This window comes from Carcharhinus amblyrhynchos, chromosome 18 (assembly GCF_965287045.1).
Source record: "Carcharhinus amblyrhynchos chromosome 18, sCarAmb.v2.hapA, whole genome shotgun sequence".
Taxonomy (NCBI): Eukaryota; Metazoa; Chordata; class Chondrichthyes; order Carcharhiniformes; family Carcharhinidae; genus Carcharhinus; species Carcharhinus amblyrhynchos.
The window spans coordinates 3,050,017-3,070,409 of NC_137341.1; positions in this window are offsets into that span (position 1 = coordinate 3,050,017).

The following is a 20,393-nucleotide window of genomic DNA, read 5'->3' on the forward strand; positions in this document are numbered from 1 at the left end:
CAGGTGGACAGAACGGTGAAGAAGATATTCGATATGCTTAGTTTCATTGGTCAGAACATTGAAGACAGGAGTTGGGACGTCTTGTTGAAGTTGTACAAGACATTGGTAAGGCCACACTTGGAATACCGTGTACAGTTCTGGTCACCCTATTATAGAAAGGATATTATTAAATTAGAAAGAGCCCAGAATGCTATCAGGATGCTATCAGAACTTGATGGTTTGAGTTATAAGGAGAGGCTGGATAGACTGGGACTTTTTCCCTGGAGTGTAGGAGGCTGAGGGGTGATCTTATTCTGATCAATGAGGGAATTTAGGGTTATGGGGAGCAGGCGGGAAAGTGGAACTGAACTACTATCAGATCAGCCATGATCTTATTGAATGGCGGGGCAGGCTCGAGGGGCTAGATGGCTGACTCCTGCTCCTAGTACATATGTTCTTATTATGTTCTTTTAGAGGTCTATAAAATAATGAGAGGCATCGGTAAGGTCAACATCTTTTCTCAAAGGTAGGGGAGTTTAAAATTAGAGGGCATAGATTGAAGATGAGAGGGAGAGATACAAAAGGGTTTGGAAGGGCCAAATTGGATGGGATTGCGGTCAGTGTAGACTCGAAGGGCCAAATGGCCTCCTTCTGTGCCGTGGGGTTCTATAATAACAGCTCTATGAGAGGCATTTTTTTTCACACAGAGGGTGGTGAGTGTCTGGAACCGGCTGCCAGAAGTAGAGCGGGTACAATTTTGTCTTTAAAAAGCATTTGCGTGGGTAAGATGGGGATAGAGGGATACGGGCCAAATGTGACCAACTGGGGCTGGCTTAGTGGTTAAAAACTGGGCAGCATGGACAAGTTGGGCCGAAGGGCCTGTTTCCACGCTGTAAACCTCGATGAGTCTATGGTCAGTTTTAGCGACAGTGGCTTGAAGTTTGAAAATGTGAAATGGGAGCTGGTCAGGATCTGTCACATCCTCAGAGTCAATCCCAACCCAAGATTCCCAAAGCCACAGAGGCATAATCCAAATTGCAAAGAGCCTCGGCACAAACTGCCCTCTCACCCAAAAGCAATCTGAAGCTACCGAACGCAAATAAGTTGGCCGGAATTTTAGCTGCCCTGGAACGGGGGGTGGGAGCAGCTCACAGAACGGGATTCTCCATCAGCCTCGGGCTGGATGTTACAAACCCTTGCCCCGAGTGGGCTCGTAAAATATCAACCAAGGACTGGAATAAAATCAGATGGAGGATTGTATTCCTCTCAAAGCTGCTGTGAGCGTGTGAAATGATACCTGAAACAATTCAGGTCCCTTTGAATCTTGGCCAGCTGTTGGACTTTCAATGTTTCCGTCCATCTCTCTATCTATTTCTAAATTTGTCATGTGGTGTGGCCAGAACGAGACACAACATTAATTAGAACATTGAAATTGTCTCGTCAAGTTATAAACTGAACAAACTCGTGGCAAAACGACAGCAACAAAACTTAAATTGTTTTCAAAATGACCGATACGTTCCTGGGATGGAAAATAAGACAAGCGAGGTTGGGACCCGAAATATTTCTCTCTCTGCAGACTCCCCCTGGATTCCCTTTCAGTTTTTATTGTGTCACCAAAATGTACCTTCCACAGCGGACAATTCAACGCTGATCTCCCCTTTAAAATCTGAATAGGCCAGCAGATTTTTTTAAAATTAATAAACTAAGAAACCAATGGGAATAATGCTACTGAGAATGAAGCTTTGCTCAGTTAAGATGTATCAGTGCAATACATTCCATTCTTTACTCACAGTACGCTACAGGTCACATTCCCAGTTTATTTCTGCGCTGTTTCTGTTTGTATACTCTATCACAATCCCTTAACAGCAATAGGAAATATGCAACCTAATTCCACAGAACCAATTTCTTCATTCAGAAGGGGTGTTGGCGCAGTGTGGCATTGCTGCTCCCAGCCCCACGTCAGACCTGGGTCGAATTCCAGATCTCCGGTCTGTGTGGAGTTTGCACATTCTCCCCGTGTCTGCGTGGGTTTCCTCCAGATGCTCCGGTTTCCTCCCACACTCCAAAGATGTGCGGGTTACGCGCAAATTGGCCATGCCAAATTGTCCCTTAGGGGGATTGGCAGGGTAAATACATGGGGTTACCGGGATAGGGTCTGGGTGGGATTGCTGTTGGTGCAGACTCGATGGGCTGAGTGGCCTCCTTCTGTACTGTAGGGGTTCGATTCAGTGAAAAACTTCAGTTGCAAACTTTTGTTAGTCACAGAGGAATAGACTGGGTCTGTACTTGTTGGAGTTTAGAAGGCTGAGGGGGGATCTGAGAGACGTATAAGATAATGAAGGGGATGGATAGAAGTAGAGAGATTCTTCCCGCTTAGAAAGGACAGCAGGACTAGAGGACACAGCCTCAAGATAAGGGGGGACAGTTCAGATCGGAGTTGAGGAGGAACTTCTTCACTCAAAGGGTGGTGAATCTCTGGAATTCTCTGCCCGTTGAAGTGGTGGAGGCTACCTCGCTGAATATATTTAAGTCACGGGTAGATAGGTTTCTGATAGACAGGGGAATTAAGGGAGAAAGCGGGAAAGTGGAACTGATCCACTTCAGATCAGCCACGATCTTATTGAATGGCGGGGAAGGCTCAAAGGGCTAGATGGCTGACTCCTGCTCCTATTTCTTACGTTCTGAATGTGAGCAGTGAGTGTCTGAGCTGGAGGGTGATGTCTCGCTCTCTCACATTGGGTGCAAGCTCGGCTGATATTTCAACATTCCCTGCTGCACAAATCTTCAAAAAAAAGCCGGAGGAAAATCTAACCTCCTGACTGCCCTCGGCCAATACGATTGAGTTCTGGCTGGATGTGTTCTGGGATGTGCGATTTGATCACGTGACATTCAGTCACGTGACACACGTCATTGTAATGCTCAGTCTGTGGGGGTTCAGTGATGGCTGGAATTCCGTTTCCTGAATCGCGGATCAGGGCTAAAACCAGGAAACCCGCCAGGGCTGAGGGTTTATCAGCATTTCCCCTACCCACCCCCCATCGGGGTCCTGTCTAGAGTGAGCGGCAACCCATTTATATGCAAACCCACTCACTGTAATATAATCTGTGGGTTTGATGACCCTGTTACCAGCCCCTCTGTGGAAAATGCTCCGGAGGGGGGGGTGGTTTGGAGTTGCTAATCACAAATGTGGGTTTGGGGAGCTGAACCCCGAGAGTGTAGGAGAGCACAATGAACCCCACACTATATAGGCATGAGGGAGTCCTGATCCCCCCCCTCAAAAACTTCTTTGGACCCTCACACAGGCCCGAATCCATGTCATAGTTCCACTCAGCCCCCCTCTCACCAAGACCCCAATCAGATCCCCCTCAGATCCCTCCACTCACGGACCCACCACTCAGGCCCCCTCTCTCCCTCCCCACCTCCCAAGACCCCAATCAGATCCCCCTCAGATCCCTCCACTCACAGACCCACCACTCAGGCCCCCTCTCTCCCTCCCCGCCTCCCAAGACCCCAATCAGATCCCCCTCAGATCCCTCCACTCATGGACCCACCACTCAGGCCCCCTCTCTCCCTCCCCGCCTCCCAAGACCCCAATCAGATCCCCCTCGGATCCCTCCACTCAGACCCACCACTCAGGCCCCCTCTCTCCCTCCCCACGTCCCAAGACCCCAATCAGATCCCCCTCGGATCCCTCCACTCACGGACCCACCACTCAGGCCCCCTCTCTCCTTCCCCACCTCCCAAGACCCCAATCAGATCCCCCTCGGATCCCTCCACTCACGGACCCACCACTCAGGCCCCCTCTCTCCCTCCCCACCTCCCAAGACCCCAATCAGATCCCCCTCGGATCCCTCCACTCAGACCCACCACTCAGGCCCCCTCTCTCCCTCCCCGCCTCCCAAGACCCCAATCAGATCCCCCTCGGATCCCTCCACTCACAGACCCACCACTCAGGCCCCCTCTCTCCGCCCCCAAGACCCAATCAGATCCCCCTCAGACCCACACCCCCCAACAACCCGCCACTCAGCCCCCTACCCCCCAACAAGACCCCAAATCGGGTCCCCCCTCAGACCCCTCCACCCACAGACTCGCCCACCCTGCCCCCTTCCCCTCCCCCCCCAAGACCCCAATCAGGTCTCCCCTCAGACCCCTCCACCCACAGACCCGCCACCCTGCCCCCTTCCCCTCCCCCCCCAAGACCCCAATCAGGTCCCCCCTCAGACCCCTCCACCCACAGACCCCAGCCCCCTTCCCCTCCCACTCCTCGACCCCCCCAGTGAGGTCCCCCTCAGACCCCACTTCCCCCCGGACTCACAGACCCCCATCAATCAGAGTTCGCCTGCCACAGGTACAGTGTGAAACTTGTGCAATTATTTTTTTCTTCGAGACGCAAGGTGATTTTATTTGCTGACTCAATGAGTTACTCCCATTTCCTCAGAAAAACTAAGACGTCGTCAAAATAGCGGCAAGATCCACCCAGTGTTTGCCATCAAGAAATGTTTTCAAAGACAGAAGCGCCAAAGTATCTGATCAACCTGTTTGAGACGGAACTCCATCGAAACAAAGAGTGTCATCAACTCCCTGAACCAGAGGAGGTGCCTGGACCTTCCAATGTATTTTCTGGCTCACTTGTTTTACTTTTGAGCTTCTGGGGATTCCCTTGAATGTTTGCAGAAGATGTGTACGTTATTGATGTTTTTCTCTTTTAATCCACAAGGTCCGCCTTGTTGTCCAATGAGGGGCATACATGCGGTGGGTCGTACGAGGGCTGCTCCTTGTTTCGAGAGTTGCCTAGTGCTTCACGTCATTAGTGTGTGCTTAAACTGGGCCAGATACTGGGCAACACGACAGCTCAGTGACTATCACTGTTTGCTGTGCAGACACATGGATTTGGGTCGGTGTCTGCAGGAGTTTGCGCATTCTCCCCGTGCTTGCGTGGGTTTTCTCCGGGCGCTCCGGTTTCCTCCCACACCCCAAAGATGAGCTCTTAGGCTGATTGGTGTAACAAATTGTCCCTAAATTAGTCTCCCCTCAATCTGGTTTCCAATGTGGAGGGCCATAAGCGTAGACAAGGGTCATGGGTGGAAGAGGGGACTCACAATGTTGAAATGGCGGCGCGGGCTCGTTGGGCCGAAGGGCCTGTTTCCCGTGCTGTGTTGTTCTTTGTTCTTTTACAGAATTACATTACTCTTCCAGGAACAGAAAACCTCAAGAAATTGATTTATAATTCTTCAATCTATATATGGGTGTCTCAAGTCACTGTGCGTGTGTGTGTGTGTGTGTGTGTGTGTGTGTGTGTGTGTGTGTGTGGAGTTTGCACATTCTCCCCATGTCTGCATGGGTTTCCTCCGGGTTCTCCGGCTTCTTTCCACAATCCAAATATGTGCAGGTTAGGTGGATTGGCCACACGTCCTTGCCCCTCAGTGTCCAAGGAGGTGTAGATTCAGCGGATTAGCCACTATAAATGCGTGGCGTTACGGGGCAGTGGAAGGGGAGGGACTGGATGGCTTGGTCTCTTAGAGAGTCAGTGCAGACTTGATGAGTTGATTAGCTTCCTTCTGCACTCTTGGGCTTCTAGTGAGTAATTGGAATTCTACACTAAGTACAAATGTAATTATTCCTCAGATACTCCTGATATGCTCCTGTGCGAAGTAACTCGGTAAATAAGGATTGTAAAAATCACTTCAAAGGAGAGGGACGTGGTGGTTGTCACTTTAAGACTGAGTAAGGGTCACATGGTTTTGACAGCCAATCAATACCTAGCTTGGGGAATGACTCGAAGGGGCGGAGTTTGTCCAAGTTATAAAGTGTGTGCTGAGAGTCAGCTGGAAACCAGATGGCTAATGAAGTTCATTTGTTCAAATTAATAAGCCTCAGGAATATATCTTCACAGATTTCTGACAGCACCCAGCTGTTTGGGAGTGGACTCGCCCTGGCTGAGGGTTTTGAGCACTAATTCAAGGTAAATTACCTCATTCACTTGTAGCTGGAGGTTTGAAGAGGATTTTGAAATGGTGAACATCTGCAACGTTTTATCAAGTCTTCGATAATCAACTTAGAACAAAGAACAAAGAAAATTATAGCACAGGAACAGGCCCTTCGGCCCTCCAAGCCTGTACTGAGCATGTTTCCCGACTGAACTAAAACCCTTCCGGGCACCATAACCCTCTATTCCCATCCTACTCATGTATTTGTCCAGACACCCCTTAAAACTCACTATTGTATCTGCTTCCTCTCTCTGGATGTGAGTTCCAGGCACCCACCACCTTCTATGTAAAAAAAACTTGCCTCCTACATCTCCTTGAAACCTTGCCCCTCGCACCTTAAACCTGTACCCCCCCTAGTAATGGTCTCTTCCACCCTGGGGGAAAAGCTTCTGACTATCCACTCTATCCATGCCTTTTGTAATCTTGTAGATTTCTATCAGGTCGCCCCTCAACCTCTGTTGTTCCAGTGAGAACAAACAAAGTTTCTCCAACCTCTCCTCATAGCTAATGTCCTCCATACCAGGCAACATCCTGGTAAACCTTTTCTGTGCCCTGTCCAAAGCCTCCATGTCCTTCTGGTAGTGTGGTGGCTGGAATTGAACATTATATTCCAAGTGCGGCCTACCTAAGGCTCTGTAAAGCTGCAACATGACTTGCCATTTTTAAACTCTGTGCCCCAGCCACAAGGCAAGCATGCTGCATACTTTCTTGACTACCTTCTCCGGCTGTGTTTCAGTAATCTGTGTACCTGTACACCCGGATCCCTCTGCCTATCAATATCCCTAAGGGTTCTGCCATTTACTGTGTACTCCCTATCTGTATTAGACCTCCCAAAATGCGTTAGCTCACGTTTGTCTGGATTAAACTCCGTCTGCCATCTCTCTGCCCAAGTCTCCAACTGATCTGGTTGTCCTCATCACTGTTTGCAAATCCACCAACCTTTGTGTCATCCGTAAACTTACTAATCAAACCAGTTTTCCTCCAAATCATTTATACTAATTTAATAATCTAATCATTTGTTCTAAATATTATCTGAGGATATCAGCTAAAAATGGTAAATGCTGTGTAACATTACCCTAATGGAATAGCATTATAGCTACTGCCAGAGAGAGGGAGCTAAAGAACAACACAGCACAGGAAACAGGCCCTTCGGCCCAACGAGCCCGCGCCGCCATTTTAACATTGTGAGTCCCCTCTTCCACCCGTGACCCCTGTCTGTGCTTATGGCCCTCCACATTGGAAACCAGATTGAGGGGAGACTAATTTAGGGACAATTTGTTAACACCAATCAGCCTAAGAGCACATCTTTGGGGTGTGGGAGGAAACTGGAGAAAACCCAGGCAAGCACGGGGAGAATGTGCAAACTCCCACAGACACCAACCCAAATCCATGTATCTGCACAGCAAACAGTGATAGTCACTGAGCTGTCGTGTTGCCCATCAGCTGGTCCAGTTTAAGCATACACTAACCACGTGAAGCGCTAGGCCAATCTTGAAACATCCAAGAGCAGCTCTCGTACGACCCATCACATATATGCCCCTCGTTGGACATTCTCCAGAACTTAATTGAAGGAACTGTGCAGCCTCCCCCTTGGTCCCTGATCCATGAGAGAGACTGTGGCAGAGTCGTAATACCACTGGGCTAGTAATCCAGTATTTTGTGTTTACAACTTGGGGACGCTGGTTCAAATCCCACCAGAGCATCTGATGGCACTAAGATTCAATGAATAAAATCTGGAATATAAAGCTGGTCTCAGTGATGGTGACCATGAAACCACCATCGATTGGTGTAAAAACCCATCTGGTTCATTCCTGTCCTTTAAGGAAGGAAATCTGCCATCCTTAGCTGGTCTGGTCTACATATGATTCCAGATCTACAGCAACGTGGTTCGCTGTTTACTGTCTCCTGAAATGGGTGAACAAGCTTCTGAGTTCAAAGACAATTAGTCCTGCCAGTGATGCCTACCTATCATTTAAATACCTAGAATTTAAAAAAGCCTTGCCTTGTGCTAAACAGGAGCATTCCCCACCATCAGTACATACATGGAACGCAAAAATGACACCCCCAAAGTGCTTAACTTGCAGCTATCTCTGGTTCAGCATCTTCTGGCAGATTCATATTAGTTTAAAGTTTATTTACTAGTCACAAGCAACACTAATGAAGTTACTGTGAAAATCCCCTAGTCGTCACACTCCTGTTTGGGTACACTGAGGGAGAATTTAGCACGGCCAATGCACCCGAACCAGCACGTCTTGTGGACTGTGGGAGGAAATGTATGCAGATGTGGGGAGAATCTCCTATCCATCTCCTGCCCCTTACCCGCCTCTATTACGACCTCGGGCAACTTGTTCCAGACTCATCACTCTCAGTGTGCAAAAAATTGCCCCTCTGGACTCTTCAGTATCTCTCCCCTCTCACCTTCAACCTGTGCCCTCTAGTTTCAGACTCCCTTACCGATCGGTCAAGATATTGACCATCTAGCTCCGCACAGACAGTGACCCAAACTGGGAATTGAACCCACATCCCTGGCGCAGTGAGGCAACAGTGTTAACCACTGTGCCACCAATCAGTAAGTGCCAAAATTGTGCACAGAAATCAATCATTCAAACGGGTTTGGCACAGCCTTTCCCAAAATAACCCCTGAAATCGCCCATTCATCCTGAGCTATTGCAACATCATTCATGGAGTATACATCAGAGCTATTATAGCTTTCAATATGATAGAATTTTGCATCTAACATAAGAAATAGGAGCATAAGTCGGCCATCTCGCCCTTCGAGCCTGCCCCGCCATTCAATAAGATCATGGCTGATCTGAAGTGGATCAGTTCCACTTTCCCACTTTCTCCCTTAATTCCCCTGTCTATCAGAAACCTATCTACCTGTGACTTAAATATATTTAGCGAGGTAGCCTCCACCACTTCAACGGGCAGAGAATTCCAGAGATTCACCACCCTTTGAGTGAAGAAGTTCCTCCTCAACTCCGATCTAAGCTGCACCCCACCACCCCCCCTTATCTTGAGGCTGTGCCCTCTAGTCCTGCTGTCCTTTCTGAGCGGGAAGAATCTCTCTACCTCTACCCTATCCATCCCCTTCATTATCTTATAGAAGATCCTCCCCCCTCAGCCTTCTAAACTGCAACGAGTACAGACCCAGTCTATTCAATCTCTCTTCATAAGCTAACCCCCTCATCTCCGGTGTCAGCCTGGTGAACCTTCCACTGCGTTCAGTTTAACTGGCAGAGCTGCCTGCTGTAACTGGTGACCAGCCTCTTGCTGTTCCACTGTCCCCTCTGGTTTGGTAATTCATCAGACAGGTGACCGTCTGGCATTGAGTTTCTAAATCAAGGTGGTTTTAAGTAGGTTAGAAACAGCAGCAGCCACAGGACCTGAGGCATCGCGACCACTTTGGTCGAATAGAGAGCGAGATTTTCCAGTGCCTGATAGTGACAGTGTGTTCAGCGTGTTCTGTGACTGGAGTCGGAGTGTGCCCGTGAATCAGAAATTAGCAAAGTCCCACCAAACCCTGAGGTTTGCTTCATCAGAAAGCAAGTATGGAAGCAGTGTGAATAGAGTCATAACATCCATCTAACATGTCCACGCCACCCTTCTCTTTTTAACTACTCATCTGGGCTAATTTATCACTACTTACCTAGACTTTTAACTGTTAGTCCTGTCCTTCCAAAGGTCAGAAGCCTCCAGCCAATTTTGCGTACACTTAATAAATAGGCTTACATCAGAAAAGATCATTTAAAAGTTTGCATGGATTGATTTTTAATATGAAGAAGCTTTTTTAAAAAGTGAAATCTGTAATGTCTGTATGATTTAGTAAACATTCATATACCACTTTTTAAAATGATTTTTCTGTTCAGAATTATTGTATTTTTCAAAATATTTACAATTTTAAACTGAAAAGCGAGGTTTAAATATTTAATTTGTCAAATTAAATGTCTTCTAAATCCGATTTTTCCATGGCCTTTTTACTGCAGCTTTCTGCAGGTTTGGGGGTGCATTGATTGTAAACCAGTCAAAAAGACTAGAAATCTCCTACCCATCTCCTGCCCCTTATCCGCATCTACTACTACCTCTTGTTCCAGATTCATCACCCTCAGTGTGAAAAAAATTGCCCCTCTGGACTCTTTTGTATCTCTCCCCTCTCACCTTAAACCTGTGCCCTCCAGTTTCAGACTCCCTTACCGATTGGCAAAGATATTGACTATCTAGCTGATCTATGCCTCTCATTATTTTACAGACCTCTGTGAGATTACTCTTAAGTCTCCGTTGGTCCAGGGGAAAAAAGTCCCAGTCTGTCCAGCCTCTCCTTGTAACTCAAACCATCAAGTCCCGGTAGCATCCTAATAAATCTTTTCTGCACTATTTCCAGTTTAATAATAGTTAAATAATATTTAAAAATAAAACATCCGTGGGTCTCTTGGATGCGTTGAACCCACCCTTCACTTTCATGGCAACATATTGGCCCTGTCCCCTCTCTATTTTTTGAATGACTCAAACTGCTTTGATGTGGATTTTCCTACAAGTAGCTGCTGCCAGTTATACTTGGCTAGATCCTGCCTTATCTGATTAAAATTGCCCTTCCTCCAATTCAGAACCTGGTCCATCTTTGTCCTTTTCCGTAACTACCTGAATTCCGACTGAGTTATGGTCACTGTCACCAAAATGCTCCCCCACTGAGACTATTTCCACTTGCCTGGCTTCGTTCCCTAAAACGAGGTCCAGCACTGTCCCCTTCTCTTGTAGCACCTTCTGCGTGTTGGCATAAAGGATCCCCCCCCCCCCACCGATGCATTTTAAGAATTCTACACCCTCTAAGCCTTTCACACTTGTATTTTCCAATTAATATTTGGGAATTTGAATTTCCCTATTATTCCTCTATTATTCTTACAATTCTCAGAGATTTGCCTACCTATCTGCCCTCCTGTGTCTCTCTGACTGTTTGAGGGCCTGTCGAACCCTCCCAGCAATCGCCTTTCTTGTTTTTAATTTCCCCCATCTGGCTGAGGAATCTGCAAGATGCCATCCCTCCTTACTGCGGGAATTAACTCCTTGATCAATATCGCGACACCACCTCCTCTTTTACAACCCCCTCCAGCCTCGCCTGAAGATTCCACACCCTAGAATGTTGAGCTGCCAGTCCTGCCCCACCTCAACCTTGGCCAGAATTTTTCTAGCTCGCCACGGGAAATCGGAGTGGGTAAGGGGCAGAGCACGGGAAGGTCCGTTGACCTTGGGATTGTCCAGTTTCCGGATGAGCGTGGCCATAAAACCCTGCCTCGTGTGTCTGTATTATCACGTCCCATGTCTTAACCAACATCCTCAAGTCATCTGCTTCACTTACAAGTCCCCTTAGAATGAATGCCGTCCAACTTTACCGTAACATGTCTGTAATCACTCTTCCTTCCAGACTGACAAGTCTTTTCTTCTATATTTGGCTGTGCATCACCCCTCGACCCTACCCAACCCCTTGCTAAATTAGCTTAAACTACCACCTCCCGCACCACCACCTTCCCACCCACCTAACACAGCAGTAACAACATCCCCCACGAGGGTGTTCGTCTCATTCTGGTTTAGGTGCCACTGATCCAACTGGCACAGGTCCCAGCTTGCCTCAATGGTCCCGGTGACGAGGGAACCTAACGCCCTCCCTCCTGCACCATCTAAAAGAGGACATGAGAAGACTTTGGCTGATAGGATTAAGGAGAATCCTAAGGTGTTCTATAGGTATGTTAAGAACAGAAGGTTGGTTAGGGCAAGATTAGGGCCAGTTAGAGACAGCAGTGGGAGGTTATGTGTGGAACCGGAAGAGATTGGAGAGGCATTGAACCAATATTTCTCTTTGGTATTCACGCAGGGGGACATAAATGTAGCTGTGGAGAACACTGGGTTACAGGGTTGTAAACTGGACAGTATTGCAGTTGATAAGGAGGATGTGCTAGATATTCTTGAGGGTTTGAAAATAGATAAGTCCTCTGGGCCGGACGGGATTTACCCTAGGATTCTCTGGGAGGCAAGAGAGGCGATTGCAGAGCCTCTGGCTCTGATCTTCAGGTCGTCGTTGGTCACAGGTATAGTGCCAGAAGATTGGAGGATAGCGAATGTTGTCCCATTGTTTAAGAAGGGGAACAGAGACTTCCCCGGGAATTATAGACCGGTGAGTCTTACTTCTGTTGTGGGCAAAGTTTTAGAAAAAATTGTTAGGCATAGGATTTATAGTTATTTAGAGAGTATTGAATTGATTGGAGATAGTCAGCATGGTTTTGTGGAGGGTAGGTCGTGCCTTACTAACCTTATTGAGTTCTTGGAGAAAGTGACCAAAGAGGTGGATGGGGGTAAGGCAGTTGACGTGGTGTATATGGACTTTAGTAAGGCGTTTGATAAGGTTCACCATGGAAGGCCTCTGCAGAAAATGCAGATGTATGGGATTGGGGGTGATTTAGGTAATTGGATCAGGAATTGGCTGGCGGATAGGAGACAGAGGGTGGTGGTTGATGGAAAGTATTCGTCATGGAGTTCGGTTACGAGTGGTGTGCCTCAGGGATCTGTTTTGGGGCCATTGCTGTTTGTAATTTTTATAAATGATCTGGATGAGGGTATAGTTGGGTGGATTAGTAAATTTGCTGATGACACCAAAGTCGGAGGTGTGGTAGATAGTGAGGAAGGGTGTCATAGTTTACAGAGAGACTTGGACAAGTTGCAGAGCTGGGCCGAGAGGTGGCGGATGGAGTTTAATGCGGAAAAGTGTGAGGTAATTCACTTTGGCAGGAATAACAGATGTGTAGAGTGTAGGGCTAACGGTAGGACTCTGAATAGTGTGGATGAACAGAGGGATCTAGGTGTATGTGTACATAGATCCCTGAAAGTTGGGAATCAAGTAGATAGGGTTGTTAGGAAGGCATACAGTGTCTTGGCGTTTATTGGTAGGGGGATTGAATTTAGGAGCCGCAGCGTCATGTTGTAACTGTACAAAACTCTGGTGCGGCCGCACTTGGAGTATTGTGTGCAGTTCTGGCCCCCACATTATAGGAAGGATGTGGAGGCTTTGGAGAGGGTGCAGAGGAGGTTTACCAGGATGTTGCCTGGTATGGAGGGAAGGTCCTATGAGGAGAGACTGAGCGATTTGAGGTTGTTTTCGTTAGAAAGAAGGCGGCTACGGGGGGACCTTATTGAAACATATAAGATGATTAGAGTTTTAGATAGGGTGGACAGTGATAGCCTTTTTCCTCGGATGGAGAAAGCTAGCACGAGGGGGCATAGCTTTAAATTAAGGGGGGGTAGTTATAGGACGGATGTCAGGGGTAGGTTCTTTACCCAGAGGGTGGTGAGGGAGTGGAATGCCCTGCCTGCTGCGGTTGTAAATGCGCCTAGTTTGGGGGCGTTTAAGAGATCCGTGGATAGGTTTATGGATGGAAAGCGATTGGTTTAGGTTAGAGGGTCATTGTTTTTTAACTGGTCGGCGCAACATCGTGGGCCGAAGGGCCTGTTCTGCGCTGTAATGTTCTATGTTCTATATTCTATCTCTTCAGCCACGCAACTGACCTGCCCCATCCCCCTGTTCCGAAACTCACTGGCACACGGCACTGGGGGCAATCTGCAGATGACGAACTTGGAGGTTCTGCTTTTCAAACTGCGACCTTGCTCCCTCCTGTCGCAGGAGCTCGCCCCTCTTTCCATCTATGTCATTGGTACCAACGTCAACCACAACCCCTGACTGTTCACCCCCTCCCCTCAGGATGCCCTGCAGTCATACAGTGACATTGCTTCCTCCCTGACTATTGAGCTGTTGCCTAACTCTGTTGCTGTTTCCGAACTGTCCTGTTATAAAATGCTGTGTAATACACTCGAGCATTTTCCCTAAGACTTATGTTAGACTCACTGCTCTGGAATTCCCTGATTTCTCCCTCCTATTTGAAATAGTGGAGTTACATTGCTAACATCAACAGAACCAGAGGGCGCAGGCTAAAGGGACGATCCTTTAAAACAGAGATGAGGAGGAATTTCTTCAGCCAGAGAGTGGGGAATCTGTGGAACTCTTTGCTGCAGAAGGGGGCGGCATGGTAGCACAGGGGGTTAGCACTGCTGCTTCACAGCTCCGGGGTCCCGGGTTCGATTCCCGGCTCGGGTCACTGTCTCTGTGTGGGAGTTTGCACATTCTCTTCGTGTCTGCGTGGGTTTCCTCCCACAGTCCCAAAGATGTGCGGGTTAGGTTGATTGGCCGTGCTAAGAAATTGCCCCTTAGTGTCCAGGGATGTGTCGGTTAGAGGGATTAGTGGGTAAATGTGTAGGGATATTGGGATAGGGCCTGGGTGGGATTGTGGTTGGTGTGGACTCGATGGGCCGAAGGGCCTGTTTCTGCACTGTAGGGTTTCTATGATTCTACATTTTTAACATGAAGAACTTATTTAAAAAGTGAAATGTGTGACTTCTGTATGATTTAGTAAACGTTCATATACTACTTTTCTTAAAATGATTTTTCTGTTCAGAATGATTGTAATTTTCTAAATATTTACAATTTTAAATTGAAAAGCTAGGTTTAAATATTTAATTTGTCAAATTAAACGTATTCTAAATCCAATTTTCCATTGCCATTTTACTGCAGCTTTCTGCAGATTTGGGGACGCATTGATTGCAAACCAGTCAAAAAGACGAGAAATCTCCGAGAGGCCGGGTCATTGAGTATCTTTAAGACAGAGATAGATAGATTCTTGATTAATAAGGGGATCAGGGGTTATGGGGAAAAGGCAGGAGAACGGGGATGAGAAAAATATCAGCCACAATTAAATGGCAAGCAGACTCGATGGGCCGAGTGGCCTAATTCTGCTGATGGCCTTATTTGCCACCCTCCAATCTGTCGGGCCTGCCCCAGAATCTGCAGAGTTTTGGAAGGTGACACCCATTGCTGGCACTGTTTTCACAGTGACCTCCTTTAGTAACCCAGAATGGAGGTCCCACCCCTTCCCAGCTCTCCAGAAAATGCCAGCGTTCGCTGTTTGTGAAGCGAAGGAATCCCAAAATAGCTTCTGTTTCCAGTCACCTTCAAGTATGTGTGTCTGGCCGGCTCCCAGGGCTATCCGAGCTTTATTAAAAACTGTACCGTTCAGTTCGTACCCACTCTATATTCGGTGAACGTCAAACAAGGCGATTGCATCTTGTGGATTGCTGGGGGTGTAAAAGGATTTGTTGTTCTCTCCACGAGTTGTTTTTTTCCCGGACTCTCAGCCACTGTCTCGATTGATGAAATATTCATCTCCTTATGTCAACCTTTTGATCATTGCAACAAATGTCAGTGCATGATGAAGGGCTCATTCAAATCCGCTCACTGAGAACTGCAGTGGAATTCTTAAACGGTTTCAAGTGCGCATTAGAGAATACTTGGAGGAATGTGCAATCTACACAAGGACAACATGTCTTGTCAGTGACTCACAGAAGAGGGGAGTCGTTTTTCTAACTTTCTGGGTCTTTCTCACTTGACCCTCGTGAAGCAGGGCACAGCCTGACTGAACATACCTGTGGCTGGGTGTTCGATAGATCAGAGTGAGGTTGACCAACACGCGATTATTTAAACACAGCGCGCCATACAGGTCAGCGCCATGTGCCTGGTCTACGTGTGGTAGTGTCTTAACCGTGTCGGGAGTTGTGGATTTGAGATAACAAGGAAATATATGGCTCTTGCGCGTAGATTCACGATGAGTCAATCGAAAGGAGCGCTCTCTGCCCAGAGTGCAAACTAGAAGCAGGAGCCTACTGGTTAGCGCTACTCCCTCGCAGCGCAAGGGACCCGGGTTTGATTCCAGCCTGGGGTGACTGTCTGTCTGTGTGGAGTTTGCACGTTCCCCCCGTGTCTGCGTGGGTTTCCTCCGGGTGCTCTGGTTTCCTCCCACAGTCCAAAGATGTGCGGGTTAGGTTGATCATAGAAACCCTACAGTGCAGAAAGAGGCCCTTCGGCCCATCGAGTCTGCACCGAACACAATCCCACCCAGGCCCTACCCCCATATCCCTACATATTATACCTACTAATCCCTCTAACCTACACATCCCTGGACACTAAGGGTCAATTTCTTAGCACGGCCAATCAACCTAACCCGCACATCTTTGGACTGTGGGAGGAAACCGGAGCACCCGGTGGAAACCCACACAGACACGAGGAGAATGTGCAAACTCCACACAGACAGTGACCCAAGCCGGGAATCGAACCCAGGACCCCGGAGCTGTGAAGCATCAGCACTAACCACTGTGCCACCGTGCCGCCCAAGTTATTATCATGTTACACCCAGAACCATTAATACCCTAGATACAGCGCTAAGCACCATTAATTATTATACACAGCCAATAAGGAAGTCAATCAGGAGGGCATCTCTCTTTGGTTGTATTCAACATTCTGGAATTTGTTCTTGACCCCCAGGAACGGAATTATCCTGTCCCGCCTATCAGGGGAATCGTCGTGGGTGGGTCAGAAAATTTGGCAGCCATGCAATGGTCTAGAAATATAATTTGGGACTTCTTCCCTTGGAACTAATTCTGCATCATTCTCACATGGTAGGTAGCATAGACATGGTTATCAGGCAACTCAGATTCAACTAAGTCTTCCGTAGTTGTATACATAATACTAGCGACGATCGAAGTGGGTACTTCTGGAGATGATTCTGTGAAATAATTTCAAGATGAACACAATTGGTCAACATGGCATTGCCAAACTAGTTCATCTTGGCTTTGAACCGTAGAAGAAATTGGACCTGTTTTTGCCAAAGCAATGGCAAATTCTGATGCACGGCATAATAACATTCGAAGACTTAAGCTCCAGATTGAACATAGAACACTACAGCGCAAACAGGCCCTTCGGCCCACAAGTTGCACCGATCGTATCCCTGCCTACCAGGCCATAGAACTATCTGTAACTCCCAATCCCATTAAATCCCATGTACTCATCCAGAAGTCTCTTTAAAGACCCCAGCGAGAGCGAGTTCGCCGCCTCCACCACCACCGACGGCAGCCGATTCCACTCACTCACCACCCCCTGAGTGAGAAACTCCCCCCTGACATCTCCTCTGTACCTGCTCCCCAGCACCTTAAACCTGTGTCCTTTCGTAGTGTAGTTGAAATGAGTGTTGTTTTGCCTTCGTTCTGATCTTGCAACTTGAGATTGCTGTTAATGCACTACTATCTCTGGAGGTAACAACTGAGTGTATTAATGCAGGTGAACTTTGGGTAGTCGCATGAGACGTGTTTCTATAAAATGCCAAAAAATCTATTCCTACGATGTGTGAAACCTTACTCTCTTGAAGCTTTTAAAGAATGTTTCAAGATTTGTACAAATCTTTCAGTTAATCTATTGATTGATGAGTGATCCATATTTTATATGCTGAGCGCACAGTGGGTTAGCACTGCTGCTTCACAGCTCCAGGGTCCAGGGTTCGATTCCCGGCTTTGGGTCACTGTCTGTGTGGAGTATGCACGTTCTCCCTGTGTCTGTGGGTTTTCTCCAGGTGCTCTGGTTTCCTCCCACCCTCCAAAGATGTGCGGGTAGGTGGATTGGCCATGCTAAATTGCACCTTGGTGTCCAGGTAGGTTAGAGGGATTAGTGGGGTTAATATCGAGGGTGACGGTGATAAGGCCTGGGTGGGATTGTTTTCGATGGGCTCCTGCGCTGTAGGGTTTCGATGACTTTATGATACCTGTCACTTTGAGATCATCCTCAAACCCTTGTGAAGTTAATTGTGAATCATTATCGCTAACAATCTGTTCTGGTTTACCAAATTTTGCACAGGGTAATAGATCTAATGATAAGACCCTTGTCAGACCCCACTTGGAGTACTGTGCGCAGTTCTGGTCGCCTCACTACAGGAAGGATGTGGAAGCTATTGAGAGGGTGCAGAGGAGATTTACAAGGATGTTGCCTGGATTGGGAGGCATGCCTTATGAGGATAGGTTGAGGGAGCTCGGTCTCTTCTCCCTGGAGAGACGAAGGATGAGAGGCAACCTGATAGAGGTTCATAAAATGTTGAGAGGGATAGATAGGGTGGATTCTCGGAGGCTATTTCCCAGGGCTGAAATGGTCGCTATGAGAGGACACAGGTTTAAGGTGCTGGGGAGCAGGTACAGAGGAGATGTCAGGGGTAAGTTTTTCACTCAGAGGGTGGTGAGTGAGTGGAATCGGCTGCCGTCGGTGGTGGTGGAGGCGAACTCGCTGGGGTCTTTTAAGAGACTTCTGGATGAGTACATGGGATTTAATGGAATTGAGGGTCATAGATTGGCCTGGTAGGTAGGGATATGATTGGCGCAACTTGTGGGCCGAAGGGCCTGTTTGTGCTGTAGTGTTCTATGTTCTATAACATCAATTGGCCACTTTGAGTGTGCATCAGTTTTGACTGTCAGTATGTAACCCTCAAACTGATCAGCAAAATCTACTTGAAGTTGCTGCCATGGTGCTTAAGGTCACTCCCAAGGAGGCAATGATGATGTATTTCTTATTCATGCACAAGATTGACATTGTCCCACTTTCTCTTCAATCTGAGCATCCGGCCACTAAAAGTAACGCCTTGCCAATTCTTTCATCTGAACGAGACCAGGATGCCCTTCGTATCCTTGTTGAAGAACCCTTCTATACAGATTAGTCGGAATGATTACTCAGGTTCCCCACAATAGACATTGGATGGTCATTCAAGTTTTCATAGAATCCCTGGAGTGCAAAGGAGGCCATTTGGCCCATCGAGTTTCTGCAAGGGTTTCCTCTGGGTGCTCCAGTTTCCTCCCATAGTCCAAAGATGTGCGGATTGGCCATGCTAAATTGCCCCTTAGTGTCAGGGAGACTAGGCAGGGTAAATGCATGGCGTTATGGGGATAGGGGCTGGGTGGGATTGTGGTTGGTGCAGATTCAATAGCCTCCTCCTGCACTGTAGGGATTCGATGATTTAATATACAAAGAATGCAATATAATGGTATCTGCTCAAATGAAATATTTTGTCTTAAAACTGAAACAAATTCTATCTGTGCAGTAGGGAATTAAAAAGTAGGCAACATAGGTACGGACCATCAGAAATAGAAGCTTTTAACACATAAGGTACAGGGTGAGCATTGATGTGAATCTCTGGAATTCTCTGCCCGTTGAAGTGGTGGAGGCTACGTTGCTAAATATTTTTAAGACGCGGGTTGATAGGTTTTTGATAAGAGAGGGGATTAAGGGTTATGGGGAGAGGGCGGGAATGTGGAACTGAGCAGCGACAGATCAGCCATGGTCTTATTGAATGGCGGGGCAGGCTCGAAGGGCCAGATGGCCTACTCCTGCTCCTATTTCTTATGTGTAGATAATTAGTGAACGTGGCAAGTTACTTTCACCACTGATCGAACTGTTAGCTCAGGCGTTGTAAGCAACACACATCCATGTACTCACACACCGGCAACTGTATGGATTGAATTACCTTGTGTTTAATCTCCAAAACAAATTCTGATTGTCAGTGAGTGCCATTTACACCTTTTCTAGAACACATTAACATGAGCGAAAGGGGATGTGGGAACTAAAGCACCTTGTTTGCCTGAGAAATGATAGTAAACATTCCTCGAGCTTGGCAAAGCAGACACTGGGGCAAAGTTTCTGGCCTTTGGTTGTGGGTAGGAATATAAATCTGTGCCCGAGGAAGGCGTACCAGTTTCTCAACTTGTGCCATCTGTTTGTAATTGTTCCAGAGGGACCTTGCTTCTCTGCCTGGTAGCAGCAGCAGGAATATTTACAACCCTTTGAAGGAGGCATTTTTTTAAAGTTTGTTTATTTATTAGTGTCACAAGTAGGTTTACATTAACACTGCAATGAAGTTACTGTGAAAATCTGTTCATCGTGACAGTCCGGCACCTGTTCGGGTTCGCCGAGGGAGAATTTAGCACGGCCAATGCACCCTAACCAGCACACCTTTCAGATTGTGGGCGGAAACCGGAGCATCCGGAGGAAACCCACGCAGATATGGGGGGAATGTGCACAGTGACCCCCACCCCCCCCCCCCCAAAAGCTGGGAATCAATCCCGGGTCCCTGGCACTGAGGCAGCAGTGTTTGCCACTGTGCTGCCCTCGATTGTACTATAGCCCTAATTATAGCACTAATTGAAATAGAACATAAGAACATAAGAACATAAGAAATAGGAGCAGGAGTAGACCATCTAGCCCTTCGAGCCTGCCCCGCCATTCAATAAGATCATGGCTGATCTGTTGTGGCTCAGTTCCACTTTCCTGCCCTCTCCCCATAACCCTTAATCCCCTCTCTTATCAAGAACCCATCAACCCGCTTCTTAAAAATATTTAGCGAGGCAGCCTCCACCACTTCAACGGGCAGAGAATTCCAGAGACTCACCACCCTTTGAGTGAAGAAGTTCCTCCTCAACTCCGTTCTAAACCGCCTCCCCTTTATCTTGAGGCTGTGCCCCCTAGTC